The sequence below is a fragment of the Glycine max genome, unplaced genomic scaffold (assembly GCF_000004515.6).
Source record: "Glycine max cultivar Williams 82 unplaced genomic scaffold, Glycine_max_v4.0 scaffold_201, whole genome shotgun sequence".
NCBI lineage: Eukaryota > Viridiplantae > Streptophyta > Magnoliopsida > Fabales > Fabaceae > Glycine > Glycine max.
Window position 1 is genome coordinate 5,111 of NW_024464810.1, and position 17,667 is coordinate 22,777.

Genomic DNA, 17,667 nt, shown 5'->3' on the forward strand with positions numbered 1-17,667 from the left:
ATCTTTGTGCTCATGCTTGTTTCTCCACAACCACATAAAATAACAATTTTGATTCCAAACAGCACTGCAATTACCATCTCTTTTCCCTCCCACATCCATCTGGAGATTATAACTCACCCACTCCAGAAAGTGAAACCCAAAAAAATTACTTCTCTCATTAGATGAAATCAAATTAGACCAAACAAAGGAAGCAAGGGAGCAGTCTCTCAAAACATGAATAAGAGTCTCTTCAATATTACCACAATGATGACAATATTAATCTGTATGTCTTCATTTGACTTGCAAATATATGCTCCATCATTTGCTTCTCCAATCCTTCCAATTATGAGTCCATTTCATTCTCATTGAGGGCATCTGATAGGTCAGACTAATTTTTGGACTGAAGAATTAAATACACTAAATTCTGAATATAATCTGGTCTTTTAGGTCAGATTTGTGTACAAACTTCAACAAACACAAGGTTTCCCCCTAACAAGGAGTTTGCTTCCTCAAAATACCAGAAATAACAATCTGACACCTTAGTTATTTCAGACACCAGAAATAACAATCTATGCACTACTCACTAAGGTCGGCCTAGTGTGTGCGTGTGTTTATATTAGACCAAAGTCTCATAACATATGCACAAAGTTTGATAATAACAACAGCACTGACAGAAACGATCAAAGCCACGCAATTACAAGAAGAACAATGATAAATATAGAGAGAAAAAAAAAAGAAGAATGAGTGAAGGAAAAAAGAGAATATGCAGCAAAAATAAAAATAGAGAATATGCAGCAAAAATAAGAAAGGAGAATAATTGTAAAAAACGGTGATTAGAATTAAAGTAAAAGGAAAAGTGAATAGAAAAAAATAAAACTGAAGGAAAAAAGAGAAAAAATATGCAGCAAAAATAAAAATAGAGAATTGAAAACTGGATAAAAAAAAGAGAAGAGCCTGTGACTGAAGAAATTGCAGATGAAGAAGAATGAGTGAGAAGATATCTGTATTTGCAGGATATGAACCATCATTAATGATTTTTCACGGATTTACGTTGGTCAAACTTCAGATCACATTGTTTCATGCTAACATTACTAATATGATTTGAAAATACAAAATCATTTCTCTAGCTCATAGTTTGATTGTCTTATTAGTTTATCGCTATATTTTCATATCAAAATCAGGAAGTCTGGCGACCATATTAATTTGTGTTCCCAATAAAAATAAAACCATCATGGTATACCAACATCATGATGTTCTCAATTATATGTTAGTTGATTGAAGAAAGAAAGGAGAAAGAGATGAAGAAAGAAAAGTGCCATTTGTATCAGAATATAATTTTGCACCAGTCCTCATCAGCAACTAAGGGAAGAATAAGATCTCTTTAACACAACAAAATAAAGTTGCGACACTAGCATTACTAAGGGAGAAAAAAATCAAAGCAAAGAACCAATGGGAAAGGACAGCAAATAGTGTTTGGAAATTAACGTCATGTTGATTATGAACTGCTTTTTTATCTTATATATTTATATAGAGGTGACACTAACGTTTATCTAATATAAGAATGAGCGAGGTGACACTTTTGGATTGTTAGTGATACTTTCAATGAGATTGCTTCTTCCTTATTTTAAACTGCTTTCCAGTTGGATGTTGCTCTAAAATATACGAGCAAGTGTTCAGTCTGAATATTCCTAACCGGCCAAAGCATCGATTCAACAAAATCTTTCCAAATCTGCAACTTCTTTACAGTGATCTTCATCAGACATTCGTTTTCTTGAAAGCATCAGACAGTGATCAAGTAGGAAGATTTCTTGCTCGCTTTGTCTGTAAAGAATATATATTTTTTTATCATTGATTGTGATTTAGATGGATCAATATGAAGGCTTAATCTGAAAACTTGCTAATCCAGAAGGATCTGGTAGGCTAATCACTAAGTGCATGTTTGAATACAATTTTGAAACATGTCTATAGCTTCTCTCTCCACGTTTCACAGAATCGACAAATGGCTGCTTCGGTGCAAAACAACCCAATAGACGTGGTATTAGGGAGAGACATCCGTAATGAAAATTCTCCCAAACACGCACTAACTTGAACATGTTAAATAAAGTTTATTTTTTCTAAGCTATTTGATTTGTCCTTTCTTTTGTCTCTATCATTACTAAGGGGGAAAAATCAAAGGAATACATGTTAAAAGAAGAATCCAATTTGAAAGGAAAACAAATAGTATTTGGCGCATTAACGTTACCCTGATTGTGCACTGCTCTATTTTAAATTTATATAGAGGTGAAATTAATGGTTATCTATTATAAATATATATGTATTCCATGCCATGAGGTCACACTTTTGTACTGTTTGTGATAATTTCTATGAGATTGCTTCTTCCTTATATTAAACTGCTCGTCCTGTTTGATGTTGCTCTATATATGAGTGAGGATTCAATCTGATCCCTAAACAACCAAAGCATCTATTCAGTAAAATCATTCCAGATCATTCACCGTTGGATTGTCGTGAAATTTGAGCATCACGTTTGTAACCCAATTCCCAGCATTCTCACCGTTAGGAATTGTCAAAACATGTCAGAGCTAAGCGAAATACCCTTTGAACCGTAGCTTTCTCTTTTTCCGTAGAAACCCATAATGGTCTCAGTAAAACTATGATTCCGATTTTGTTAACCGTTGGGATTTGCAAGATAATGTTCATGGAAAGAGAAAAAGAAATCTCACGAAGACAGTAAAAATGGAGGTTTCAATCCCTTCTCCGTCTCTCTGACGTTTGAGAACTCTATCGGAACAGTCGGAGGAAAAACTGGAGGAATCTCAAGAAACCGCTAGAGATGCTGCTATCACTGTCGGAAGACACGTGAGTCCGTTTAGAGGTAAGGGATGAATTATTCACAATTGGAGATTAGTGAGAACATGTGTAGGGATCCTTAGATGATTAAATTGGGGTTTATTTTAGGATGTTTTTTGAATTATAACTTTTCCTTATGATTATAAATACAATATTTTTGTATTTTACGTACCAATTGATGTTCTTAATGTTTTTGTGTTTTAACCCATTATTTTGATTAATTGATTTTGGTATAACTGTGTGAAATTATTTAAGGGATTATCAATTATGGTAAACCTTTTGTAAAAATTGTTATATTGAAATTGTGAAATAGTGGTTCAAATTGTGAGTATGTAATAAATTGAACCTGTGATGAATGATGAAATAAATGTGTATTGAATTGTGAGCTATGAACTGTGCAATCACACAATTGTAAGACCCTTTAAGGGCGACGAGTATTGTGATGAGATTCACTGTGAGAACCCGATGAGTTAAAATTATTTTGAAAACAATTAAGTAGTTGTGTGTATTGCATAGTTCATAGGTAAAGTGTATATGATTCATGAGGTGAGATAATGTGTTAAATTGAGATTATACCATTATGATTGAGATTGAGTGTATGTGATAAATTGAGTATGTATATGATTGAGATATATATGTGCATTGAGATGTTGTGTGCATTGAGTTGTGAACTATGAATTGTACAATCATACAATCATAAGTCCCTTTAAGGGCAACGAGTTAATGCTAAGTCTCTTTAAAGGCGACGAGTTAATGTTAAGTCCCTTTAAGGATGATGAGTTAATGTTAAGTCCTTTTAAGGGCGACGAGTTAATGCTAAGACCCTTTAAGGACGACGAATTAAAAATATTTTGAGAACAATTGAGGAGTTGTGTATTTTGTACAGTTCATAGATAGAGTCTGTGTGCAAAAAATAATTTCTAGGTTGTACCTAAATTAGGAGGGAGAGTCCCTGACGTACTCTTCGGAGTGTAGGCCTTGGGGATCACCCGGTTTGAGTGCTCCTTTAAGTCTATGTTGATCCCATATGGTTGGAGCATTCTCACAAAACACTGTGACCCTGACTAGTCTCCCTATGATCTTACCTAGTGAGAGTGGCCTGACTTACTAGTGTGTGGTTTGTCTTGTCATGTACTCCTAGGCGCCGACAAGGTTTTTCACTGACATGGCACCACATTGCATATAAGATTGAGTCTTAGTATATATGTTGCATAACATTTGTGTATTGATTGATATTGATTAACTTGGTGATATTGTGTGTTGATTCTTGAATATGTGAATGCTGTGAAAAAGAATGAGACGTGTGGTGTTGCGATGTAATGTTGTGCGACAAAGTGGTGAAATAACGTGAATGATGTTTAAGTAAGTTGTATTTTGTTTATATGATATTTATACCTATATGTTATCTTGTTTATCTCTATTAGTTAGAAATGTGATAACTCACTCCCTGTGTGTTGTTTGTGTTTGTATCTTGTGATGATCTTGAACTTTGTGTTCGGGGAGCAGATGACAAGGTGATTTGCTTTAAGGAACCTTGTGCTGAAAGATGTCGGGACACAACGCTCTGATAAGATGTGACATTGGAGTATAGGATTTTATATTAATTGTATGAAGTCCTAGACAATCTTGTTTGAGCCTAGATGACTTTATTATTTATTTGGACAAGTTTGAATATGATGTAGAAGAAAGTGAATGTGAGCCTTTTACTCCTTTGAAAGGCTTATATTTAAAAATGTTTTAAAAATACTTTTAATTAATATTTTAATTTTTATTCCTTTATTAGTATATATATGTGAGGGGTAGAGGGTGTCACAACACTCACTTCAACTCCTCCACCACCTCCCTCACGTTCGGTTGGTTGTCCTTATCCATCGCAACGCACCAGAAAGCAAGCTCCGCGATGGCAGCCATAGGATCACTGTCATCATGAACTGGGTCAAGCACTTGATGCAATCACCATTTCTTTTCTCTCACTTCTCGTAGATTTACTTTCACGATCGATAGTGTCGGGGAGGGATAAATCAGATATTTTATTAGCAATAGCTACTGGAACACTAGCAGAGCAGAAAGCATGGAGCTCAAACTCCACACATCAATGACTTCCATTCCACGTGCAATCTTCACCCATTCCTCTTCCTCCATTCCTTTTTGTACCTATGCGGTTCTCGATGCTAGCAGGTGTTGAAACGACAACACCAGCAGCCGTTCCACTCACAAAATTCCTCCTTTGTGTAAGGAGAAACATCCCAATGAACAGAAATTGAAGCTCGACTATCAAAACAGAACCACTTGAATGTGGACTTGGTGGCCCTGTGTGAAGAGGGTAACCTCGATCAAGTATTGGAACTCATGGATCAAGATGTTGTTGCTGATTATGATGTTTATCTCGCACTCTTGAATTTGTGTGAGCAATAGATTGATTAGGATGTACTGTAAATGTGGTAGTGTGAAGAATGCATGCCGAGTGTTTGATCAAATGTCGGACAAAAACATTGCTTCATGGCATTTGATGCTTGGTGGGTACACGAGTAATGGTTTAAGGTGTGATGGTTTATTGGTTTTCCAGCAGATGAAGCAATCAGGGGTGTCATCTGATGGGGAAACTTTTGAGTTGGTTTTGACTGCATGTGCATAGGCAAGTGGAGGAGGATTGGTTGGTGTCGAAGGGGGAGTGGTGGTGAATGGAACCGCAATCACAGAGGAGGTGGTAGAAGTTATTGATGAGGTGGCAGTGACACGTGTAATCCTACTTAGGCAACGAGTACACATGGCACCTCACATGACATACCTACATGGCCCGTTAATAGTCACGTAAGCAAATAACGGATCCCAACTAATAGCAGGGAGTTGAGACAAAAAATTTCAAATATTAGAGACCCGATTCAAAAGAAAAATTTATCAGGGACCAAACATAAAAAACACGTATTTATCAGGGACCAAAAATATATTTAAGCCTACTATTATTATATGCTGATTTTTTAAATAGAAGGAAGACATGACCTTTACTATCTAAATTGACTTTACAATAGTGTACGTTTACTAGTTGCTTCTTCATCATATATTAGAAATGACATAACTGGCTCTTGCTGATTTAGAAGGGACAAGCATACTATAAACTATGTTAGTCCATTGAATTTAGTAATTGTTAACTTAGACCCAATTAATACAATTCAGTATATTTCAATTTTTAATGGATATATTTTTTGGATAGACTTCTAGAATCATACAAGGCCACCCTGTTTTTTTTTTTTTTGGGGTGCATTTGACCCTGTTAAGTAATCCCCACTAAGTAGGAAGGAATAGGAGAGGGGTAACTGCATATGGGTATTAACAAGTGATCTAAGTTGTCATTGAATTTCATACATTCTATTTTTTTGATAGGAATGATGTTGAGCTACTTCAAGAAATCATCAATCTTGTGTTGATGACGTTGAGAAAGCATACAGTAGATTCAAAAGGGCTGGTTGGCATTGACAAACAAGTTGCACATTTAGAATCTTTGTTAAAACAAGAGTCAAAAGATGTCTGTGTTATCGGAATTTGGGGAGTGGGCGGTAATGGTAAGACAACCATTGCACAGGAAGTGTTTAGCAAATTATATCTGGAATATGAAAGTTGTTGTTTTTTGGCAAATGTAAAGGAAGAAATAAGAAGACTTGGAGTAATTTCTTTAAAAGAAAAACTATTTGCTTCAATATTACAAAAATATGTGAATATTAAAACACAAAAAGGATTGTCCAGTTCTATTAAGAAAATGATGGGCCAAAAGAAGGTGCTTATTGTTCTTGATGATGTGAATGATTCAGAGCAGCTTGAAGAATTATTTGGAACTCCAGATTGGTATGGGTCAGGTAGTAGAATTATTATAACAACTAGAGATATAAAAGTTCTTATAGCCAACAAAGTTCCTGAAATATACCATGTTGGTGGATTGAGTTCCTGTGAAGCATTTCAGCTTTTCAAGTTGAATGCCTTTAACCAAGGTGATCTTGAAATGGAGTTTTACGAGCTATCAAAGAGGGTGGTTGATTATGCCAAGGGCATTCCATTAGTTCTTAAAATATTGGCTCATCTTCTTTGTGGAAAAGATAAGGAGGTATGGAAAAGTCAACTAGAAAAGCTTAAAGGAATCAAGAGTAACAATGTTCATGATTTTGTGAAACTTAGTTTTGACGATCTACACCATGAAGAACAAGAGATTCTTTTAGATCTTGCATGTTTCTGCCGTAGAGCAAATATGATAGAGAATTTTAATATGAAAGTGGATTCTATAAACATATTATTGGGTGATTGTGGAAGTCATAATGCAGTGGTTGTTGGGTTAGAAAGGCTGAAAGAAAAATCTCTTATAACTATTTCTGAAGATAATGTTGTATCTATGCTTGATACTATACAAGAAATGGCATGGGAGATTGTTTGCCAAGAATCTAATGACCTTGGAAATCGCAGTCGATTATGGGATCCTATTGAGATCTATGATGTTTTGAAAAATGACAAGGTAAATATGGTTTTTAGCTATGTTTGAATTATTTGGAGGAAATGCAGCTTTTAATTATGTGTAAATTTCTCTTCTACTTTGATGACAGGGGACTAAGGCAATTAGAAGCATAACAACACCTTTGTCAACATTGAAGAATCTGAAGTTACGTCCTGATGCATTTGTTAGGATGAGCAATCTACAATTTTTGGATTTTGGTAATAATTCTCCTTCTCTTCCACAAGGGCTTCAATCTTTGCCAAATGAGTTAAGATATCTTCATTGGATACATTACCCTTTGACATGCTTGCCAGAGCAATTTTCTGCTGAGAAGCTTGTTATATTAGACTTGTCATGTAGCAGAGTGGAAAAATTATGGCATGAAGTGAAAGTAAATATGTTTCTTCCTTTTACATATGTCTCTCAATTCAGCAAAGCTTAATTAACAACTTAATCTGACGCGTCATCTCTTATTTTGTTGCAGAATCTGGTGAATTTAAAGAATGTTAAACTCCGTTGGTGTGTATTGCTGAATGAGCTTCCAGACTTCTCAAAATCCACAAATCTCAAGGTACTGGATGTTAGTTGTTCCAGTGGGTTGACTAGTGTGCATCCATCTATTTTCTCTCTACACAAGCTTGAGAAATTGGACCTTAGTGGATGCAGTTCCCTCATCAAATTTTCAAGTGATGATGATGGTCATTTAAGCTCCCTACTTTATCTCAACCTCAGTGACTGTGAAGAACTAAGGGAATTCTCAGTGACAGCCGAGAATGTGGTTGAACTAGATTTAACCGGCATTCTCATCAGTTCATTGCCCTTGTCTTTTGGAAGTCTACGAAAGTTAGAAATGCTACATCTAATACGTAGTGACATTGAAAGCTTGCCAACATGCATCAATAATCTTACAAGACTGCGATATCTTGACTTGAGTTGTTGCAGCAATCTCTGCATTCTACCGAAGCTTCCCCCATCCCTTGAAACTCTACATGCTGATGAGTGTGAATCACTGGAGACTGTATTGTTCCCTTCCACGGCAGTTGAACAATTTGAGGAAAACAGGAAACGAGTTGAGTTTTGGAATTGCTTAAAGTTGGATGAATTTTCTCTGATGGCTATTGAGTTAAATGCGCAAATCAATGTAATGAAATTTGCATACCAACATTTATCAGCACCAATACTTGATCATGTGGAAAATTACAATGATTACAAGGATCTCATGATTCTTATCAAGCAGTGTACATGTATCCAGGAAGCAGTGTTCCAGAGTGGTTGGCATATAAGACTAGAAAGGATTATGTAATTATTGATCTCTCTTCTACTCCACCTGCTCATTTGGGTTTCATTTTCTGCTTCATTCTGGACAAGGACACGGAGGAGTTTTTGGGTCCTGCATTGCAATTTAGCATCTCTATCAGTAATGGTGAGAATGAATGTAAAAGGGACAGTGTTGAAATACAAACTTCTGGGCCATATTCTATGATTTATTTGGACCATGTTTGTGTGTTGTATGACAAACGATGTTCTTGCTACCTGAACAACAGACTTAAAAGTCTGGCAAAGTTTAAAATCAAAGTATCATGGCTTACAGATGGTGAACGGTGGGAGGCGTTAAAAGGGTTTGGGGTCAGCCCAATAAACACCTCAGTATATCACAATTTTGTTCAACAAATGGAACTGTGCGACCAAGGTTTTAGGCCGGTGTTGAAGCGAACTCCAAAGAAAAGGAAAAGGTGAATTGTTAGTTATTGAAAGTAGTGAAAAGAACTTTCAGGCTCGGGTATAAAAGTTCTTTGTGAAAAATGAAAACAAAAATTTAATATAATGCCTTATATTTTTGTTATACTTTCATGTGTTGCAGTGTAGTTATCATGAAAGACCAATCATAATTGAAAAACTATTTTGACGTGTCGTGCAAGATGTCATTGATTGTTATAGTTATATGATGTAAAATGTACAATGTTCTATTTGATTTATCTTGTCTCTTAATTGTTGTAGACTTTTCTTTTTATTAACTCGTCTTCTTAATACAAATGATGTGAGAGTACTCACTGATTCATCCCCCCCTCTGCACTCCTTCTGCACTTATCTCATTTTCATGTTGATAGTTGTGATACCTTTAGTTGTTCCTCAAAAAACAAATCTGATACAAGAAAAGTCCATTTCTTTTGCAGGGTGATCAGAGGACATGATAACCTCTAGCAGTTGAGGTTGTGTACTAATGTGGAAATGGAATATGGGCAGAAGGAGTACAGAGAGAGGAAGTAAATTAATTGGACATGCCTGAAGATACAAAGCCGAGCTTTTGCAAGTTCAATTTTACAAAATGCATGTATCAGGAATCTTGTGTATGTCTTTGTTACAGGAATAGAAGCTGAAGGTGATTATGCACATGAGGAAGAAGAGACACAGGGCATAGCAGAAGTTTATGCAGATGAGGAAGAAGAAACACAGGGCATAGCAGAAGTAGGAAAAGCGGGGGTGCAAGAAGTAGGAAAATCCAAAAGAAGAATCATCAAGCCCAGCTACTTAAAAGACTATGTTTAAGAAGCATCAGAGCAAGCACAGATACAAAGCCTTGCTTGATTAACTAATTGTTGATTACAGGAATCCAATTCTGTTATACAATTCTGTTATACACATATTCTAGAAGGATTCTTAGTTATTCCAGCTCAGCATGAATTTTGTTAATTAGGTCCATCTATATGCAAGGGTAAAGTTGTGCCTTGGTGACTTGTTGGTCATGGGTTCGAATCCGGAAACAGCCTCTTTGCATATGCAAGGGTAAGGCTGCGTACAATATCCCTCCCCCATACCTTTGCATAGCGAAGAGCCTTTGGGCAATGGGGTACGAAGTTTTTAGGTCCATCTATATATTACCATGTAATAACAAGCAAAGGAGGAATACGAATTACTCAATTACCTTACTCTTTCTTCTCCTCGCTTCCTTCTGCTTATTCTGCTCTCGGGAGGCACTGGACCTCGAATTCCAGAACCTATCACTGGTGCTTTCATTGTTCTTCCCGCTCCCATGGCTGATTCCAGCAACGACCGCATCGAAGCTTCCCTCGACCGCCTCGCCTCACGCATTGAAGACCTTCTTCAGCACGTCACTCCTTATGCGTCTCCACCATTTCCTCCTCGTAGCCTGGTTCCTGCAAATTTACACCGACTGAAGTTAGACGTGCCAAGATTTGACGGCACTGATTCGCTTGGGTGGATTTTCAAAATCACCCAGTTCTTCGAGTACCACGGTACCCCAGACCACGACCGAATCACGATTGCGGCCTTTTACATGGAGGGAAGGGCCCTTGCTTGGTTCCAATGGATGTCAAGCAATGGCCAATTCACCTCTTGGCCGGTTTTCTTGCAGGCCCTTCAAAGCCGTTTTGCCCCTTCCCAATATGAGGATCCCTCAGGTTCTCTATTCAAATTAACCCAAAGAAGCACAGTTGCAGATTACTTATCTGAGTTCGAGACGTTGGCCAACCGGGTGATCGGTCTTCCGGCGCCTTTTCTCTTGAGTTGCTTTGTCTCTGGGTTAGTGCCGGAGATCCGCCGTGAGGTCATGGTCAATCAACCTCTGACGGTGGCCCAAGCTGCCGGTCTCGCAAGACTCCACAAAGAGAAGCTTTGCGACCTCTGCCATGATTTCCGTCAGCCGTCGCAACAACGCCCCCCCCTGTACCACCAATGGTACCGCCGCAACCCCCACCCGCGACCCCTTTTGCCTCTCCTCATGGTACACCCTTACCACCTCTGCTTCCCCTCCCGCCGCGACCACCACCATCAACCCCCACCTTCCGCCGCCTAACCCCAGACGAATTGGCCTCCCGCCGCGAGCGTGGCCTCTGCTTCTCGTGTGATGAGAAGTTCCACAAGGGTCACAGGTGCGCCCCTAGGGTTCACCTTCTAATTGCGGATGAGGATGACCCTGTGGAGACCGCGGGTTCTAATATAGACCCCCAGGACCCGATACCAAGCCCAATTGATTTACCCAACCCACCAGCCCATATCAGTTTGAACTCTCTCGCGGGTCATATCGCGCCCGAAACGATCCGCCTCGTCGGAAACATTGTCGGCAACTCCATTCTCGTGCTCATTGATGGTGGGAGCACCCACAATTTCATCCAAGAGCAGCTTGTAGCTCAATTGGGTCTTCCCTGTCGCACCACTACCCCTCTACGGGTCATGGTGGGTAATGGTCAGCATCTTAAATGTCACACCACTTGCGAAGCCATTACTATTGATCTTTAGAATCAGTCCTTCACCGTCGACTTCTACGTGCTCCCCATTGCCGGAGCCAATGTCATTCTCGGAGTACAATGGTTAAGATCCTTGGGCCCTGTCTTGACTGATTACACTAACCTTCGCATGCAATTCTTTTATGATGGCAGGCTCGTCGAGCTCCAAGGTGATCCTGAGGCCCATCGTAGCATGCTCTCTTCCCCGCAATTCCGGCGACTCTGCCGCCATCAACAAAACCTTTGTTTCCACATCACGGTGCTTCCCGAGGAACCTGAGCACAAAATCCCTGATGATATTGACCCAGCTGTGCATCACCTCCTCCACCAATTCTCTGCTCTCTTTCAGGACCCCAACACCCTACCGCCAGCTCGCGATACTGATCACAACATTCACCTGCTTCCCCAAGCTACACCAGTGAATGTCAGACCTTATAAGTACCCCTATTACCAGAAGCGCGAAATCGAAACGCAGGTAGAGGCCATGTTTCAAAAGGGGATCATTCAACCCAGCACTAGCCCTTTCTCTTCTCTGGTATTGCTGGTGAAGAAGAGTGACGGTACATGGCGGTTTTGCGTGGATTACCGCGCGTTGAATGCTCTCACGATCAAAGACCGCTTCCCAATTCCGACGATCGATGAACTGTTGGATGAGCTCGGGGGTGCTCGTTGCTTCTCCAAGCTAGACTTATTACAGGGATACCATCAGATACATATGCAACCGCCAGACATACCCAAGACTGCCTTCCGTACCCACCACGTGCACTTTGAATTCAAGGTCATGCCCTTTGGCCTTTGTAATGCACCCTCCTCATTTCAGGCAACAATGAATAGCATCTTCCGGCCATACTTACGACGCTTTGTCATCGTCTTCTTCGATGACATCCTTATCTACAGCATCTCCCTCAGTGATCACCTCCATCACTTGCAGACCACTGGAGCTTCACTATTCTCAGCGTCTCCCTCAGCGTCTCCCACAGCTTCACTATTCTCACGGACCACTGGAGCTTGAAAGAATTAATGACACTGGTTGTCCAGACACCTGAACAACATACATACCTTGCTCGGATACGATTACAATATCCAATATCGCTCGGGCACCCATAACCAAGCAGCTGACGCATTATCCAGGTTGCCGGAAATTGATTCACAGGCTTGCCTCATCCTATCTGTCCCTTGTCTCACCTTCATGACTGAACTTCATTCGCAACTCCATTCTAATTCAACATTTCAGCAACAGATGAAGAAGGTCCAAGACCACCCAGACCAATTCCCTGATTTCTCAATTGCTGACAAACTCTTACTTTATAAGGGTCGCATTTGGTTACCCAAAGGCTTGCCCATAATCACAACCTTGCTCCACGAGTTTCATACCACACCCATAGGTGAACACGCTGGAATTGCGAAGACAATAGCTCGCCTCATGCACAATTTTTATTGGCCGGACCTCCAAGATGACGTCTCCCACTTCGTCACCAATTGTGTTGACTACCAGGTCACGAAATATGAGACCAAGAAGTCAACTGGTCTCCTGTGTCCTCTCCCTGTGCCAAGCCGACCCTGGGAAGATTTATCTCTTGATTTTATTGGTGGTTTACCTCCATACCATGGCAACTCGGTGCTACTTGTCGTAGTTGACCGTTTCTCCAAAGGCATACACTTAGGTATGCTACCTTAGAATCACTCTGCTCTCATTGTGACGAAGCTTTTCTTAGATTTGGTGGTCAAAATTCACGGTATCCTGCGCAGCCTGGTATCGGATCGTGATCCTCTTTTTATCAGTCATCTATGGCAGGAGTTGTTTCGATCCAGTGGAACCCAACTCCGGATGAGTTCCGCCTATCACCCTCAGAGTGATAGGCAAACTGAAGTCTTGAACCGCGTAATAGAGCAGTATTTGCGGGCATTCGTTCATCGAAAGCCCACGAGCTGGGGAAGGCTCCTCCCTTGGATAGAATGGTCTCATAACACTTCTTGGATGGCCAACACAGGAACCTCTCCCTATGAAATTACCTTTGGCCGAAAACCATTCAATATTCCGGACTATGTTACAGGCTCCTCAAAGGTAGCTGCAGTAGAGGACCTGCTCTCTAAGCGCGAAGCTACATTTCAAATCATTAAAAAGAAGTTAGTGAAGGCACAGGAGCGCATGAAACACTATGCTGACCAACATCGTCGCGACATTCAATATGCCATAGGTGACTGGGTCCTCATTAAACTCCGGCCATACCGACAATCATCGGCAAAAGCTGCTCATGAAGTTGGTGGGAAACTTGCACGGCGTTACTATGGGCCATTCAAAATCATTGCCAAGATCGGCTCTGTTGCTTATCGTCTGGAATTGCCTGAGGGGATGCGTGTACACCCTGTCTTTCACTGTTCGAATCTCAAACTTTTCCGCGGCGACCCGGAGTCCACCACACCACCGCCATTACCACCTCACTTTCATGAGAACCACCCTCTCATATCACCCCTTACCATTCTCGGGTCTCGCAGAGCTTCCTCTGACCCTCAAAGTCCTTGGGAAGTTTTGGTCCAATGGCAAGGACTCTCCCCTGATGAAACTTCCTGGGAGAATTGGCAGCAGCTATGTCGTGATTATCACCTTGAGGACTAGGTGATTCTGCAAGGACCAGGGGATGTTACAGGAATAGAAGCTGAAGGTCATTGTGCACATGAGGAAGAAGAGACACAGGGCATAGCAGAAGTTTATGAAGATGAGGAAGAAGAAACACAGGGCATAGCAGAAGTAGGAAAAGCGGGGGTGCAAGAAGTAGGAAAATCCAAAAGAAGAATCATCAAGCCCAGCTACTTAAAAGACTATGTTTAAGAAGCATCAGAACAAGCACAGATACAGAGCCTTGCTTGATTAACTAATTGTTGATTACAGGAATCCAATTATGTTATACAATTCTGTTATACACATATTCTAGAAGGATTCTTAGTTATTCCAGCTCAGCATGAATTTTGTTAATTAGGTCCATCTATATATTACCATGTAATAACAAGCAAAGGAGGAATACGAATTACTCAATTACCTTACTCTTTCTTCTCCTCGCTTCCTTCTGCTTATTCTGCTCTCGGGAGGCACTGGACCTCGAATTCCAGAACCTATCAGTCTTTTTATACTTTCCTTGCAATAGCTGCACTAGTTCTCTATCTTTTGATTTCTAGCATTTTTCATTATATCATTTTCCTATCTATGTATATTCTTGCTGATATATTGAAACATTCACAGATCTGATTTGGCATGATAGTCACTTTTTTTATTTTATTCTCTCTTGCTTCTCTGTTGCAGCTGGCAGAGGATAGAATATAATGGGTTGTATATAATAGTTTTTGGATAACAAAAGTAAATTTGATACGGTCCTAAGCTAAGAGGAAGAGGAAGAGCAGAGATAAATCTGAGAGTTAAGTTTCTGATATCCTTTATTCCCTTTTTCTTATTACATTTATAGTCTTTCAAGCTAACAGAATCCTTACTGAATCCTAACTAACTAGGTGCTAATACAGATTCTGGAATTCTAGAAAGTTCCCCAAGGCAATCGTGAGTCAATAGCTGGAATCGTGAAGCTGCAAGTGCTTATACAAAGTCCTGCAGGTATGCTGGCTTCTTACTCTCTCTCTTGGGCCTGTGCTGGTCTGCTGTGTTGCTAACAACACCCCCTTCATCGAAAACAACCTTGTCCTCAAGGTTGTGAAGAACACGTAAGTCGTCCCAAAGTTCCCAGGATGCGTCCTCCGGAGGAAGACCCTCCCATTGCACCAAGACACGTTTGACAGGCGGTGTGACTGAGGAATCGAGTTTCCAATCCAGAATTGCGAAGGGGTGGACAACAGGGTGATTATCGGTGGAATGCGGTGGCAAGGAAGCTGGCGAGGTTGGAAGAGGGCCGTGATGACCCTTTAAAAGGGAGACGTGGAAGACGGGGTGGATTCACGAATATTCCGGCAAGAGGAGTTTATAGGCCACGGGTCCAATACGCTCCAGTATTTGGAATGGGCCGTAAAACCGTTTGGCGAGCTTCGAATATGTAGGAGCTAGTGACGTTTGGCGATATGGGCGAAGACGAACATACACCCAGTCGCCCACCACGAAGGAAACGTCACGGCGGTGCTTATCCGCCGCGAGCTTCATAAGCTCCTAGGCTCGTTGAAGACGGCGCGTCAGCTGAGCGTGAATTTGCACGCGAGTGGAAAGCAACGAATCAACGGCGTCGTTGGAGGATTGACCGCGAAGATAGTTGACTATCATAGGTGGGGCCTTACCGTAGACCGCCTCAAACGATTGCTGAATGTAGGGACGTGTTATACGACCATTCAGCAAGGGAAAGGAAGCGATACCAGTGTGAAGGCTGGGTATGGACGTACGTGCGGAGGTACTGTTCAAGAGTGCGGTTGAGCACCTCCGTCTGCCCGTCGGTCTGCGGGTGGTAAGCGGTGCTCATTCGGAGCTTGGTGCCGCTTAAACGGAAAAGCTCATGCCAGAAGCTGCTAACGAAGATAGGATCCCTGTTCGACACGAGGCTACATGGAAAGCCGTGATGCTTGCACACCATATCCAAAAATAGAGCCGCCACCTTGTAGGCGGTGTGAGGGGTGGGTAAAGCTCCGAAGTGGGCTGCCTTTGAAAATCGATCAATCACGACCAGAATTGTGGTGTACCCCAGAGACGAGGGAAGCCCGGTAACGAAATCCAATGACAAATCCTCCCATACATGAGTGGGGATGGGAAGAGGTTGGAGGAGACTGGCGCTTTTCTTTGTTTCGTACTTCGTCTGTTGACATGTGGCTCATTGGGCGACATAGTGGCGGACGTCGGCCTTAATTTGAGGCCAGTCGAAGTTCTGACGGAGGCGGTGGAGGGTCTTGGCCACGCCCGGATGACCGGCGAGGGGAGAAGAGTGGAATTCTTCCAATAAAGAACGCGTGAATGGTGTTTCAAAGGGAATCCAAATGCGACCCTGCCGAAAAGGAAGCTGCTGGTGGGTCGTGAGTTCGGGGTGCGCTGTAGGGTGCTCACGAACGTTCTAGAGGAGATGCACATACTGTGGGTCCTGCAATAGAGCATGGCGCAGCTTCTGGAGGAAGAGAAAGTGAGGCATGGTCAAGGTAAGGTACGTGACCTCTGCCGGAACGATACGAGAGAGCGCGTCGGCGACCACGTTTGCTGTGTCGGGCTTGTACTTGATAGTGTAATCAAAGCCTAAAAGCTTCGACAAATATGTCTGTTGTTCAGGCGTTTGGATCGTCTGTGACATAAGATCTTTCAAGCTTTTGTGGTCCGTAAGGATTATGAAGGAGTTACCAAGTAAGTAATGGCGCCATTTATGCACGGCGGAGGTGATGGCATGTAACTCTCGCACATAAGCAGAGGCTCGCTGCAACCTGGGGCAGAGAACTTTGCTATAGTATGCAATCGGGTGGGCTTCCTGCAGAAGAACTGCACCCATTGTCGTGCCTGATGCGTCGGTTTCAAGGGTAAAAGGAAGGAGGAAGTTGGGATTGGCGAGCACCGGTGTCTGAGTCATAGCCTGTTGCAATTGGTGAAAGGCGTGTTGAGCTTCAGAGGACCAGAGGAAGCTGTCCTTACGTAAGAGAGAGTTAAGGGGTGCTGCGATTGCGGCATATCCCTTGACGAATTTGCGGTAGAACCCCGTCAAACCCAGGAATCCTCGAAAGGAGGTGGGGCACGTCGGCTGAGGCCATTCAAGCATTGCAGCTACTTTGTTGGGATCAGGAGCAACGCCCTGTGAGGAAATGATATGGCCCAGGTAGCTGAGTTGGCGTTGGGCGAAGGAACATTTGGAGTGCTTCAATAAGAACTCGCGATCGGCGAGAGTGGATAAGACTGATTCTAGGTGCGATACGTGTGACTGCAGGTCCTGACTGTAAACTAAGATATCGTTGAAGAAGATGACGACGAAACGGCGGAGGAACGGCTGAAGTGTGTCGTTCATGGCGCCTTAAACGTTGAAGGTACGTTGCACAATCCAAAGGGCATTACGAGAAATTCGTAATGACCCTGGTGAGTTCGAAATGCGGTTTTGTGCGAGTCTCCCTCTGCCATCCTAATTTGATGAAAACCTTGGCGTAAGTCTAACTTTGAGAACCATGAAG

The 17,667-nt window shown here is 41.6% G+C and overlaps 1 pseudogene; it reads left to right on the forward strand.

Moving 5' to 3' along the window:
* The first annotated feature begins 5,302 nt into the window (after positions 1 to 5,302).
* LOC100787018 (disease resistance protein RPV1-like) lies at positions 5,303 to 9,040 on the forward strand (annotated as a pseudogene).
* The last annotated feature ends 8,627 nt before the right edge of the window (positions 9,041 to 17,667 follow it).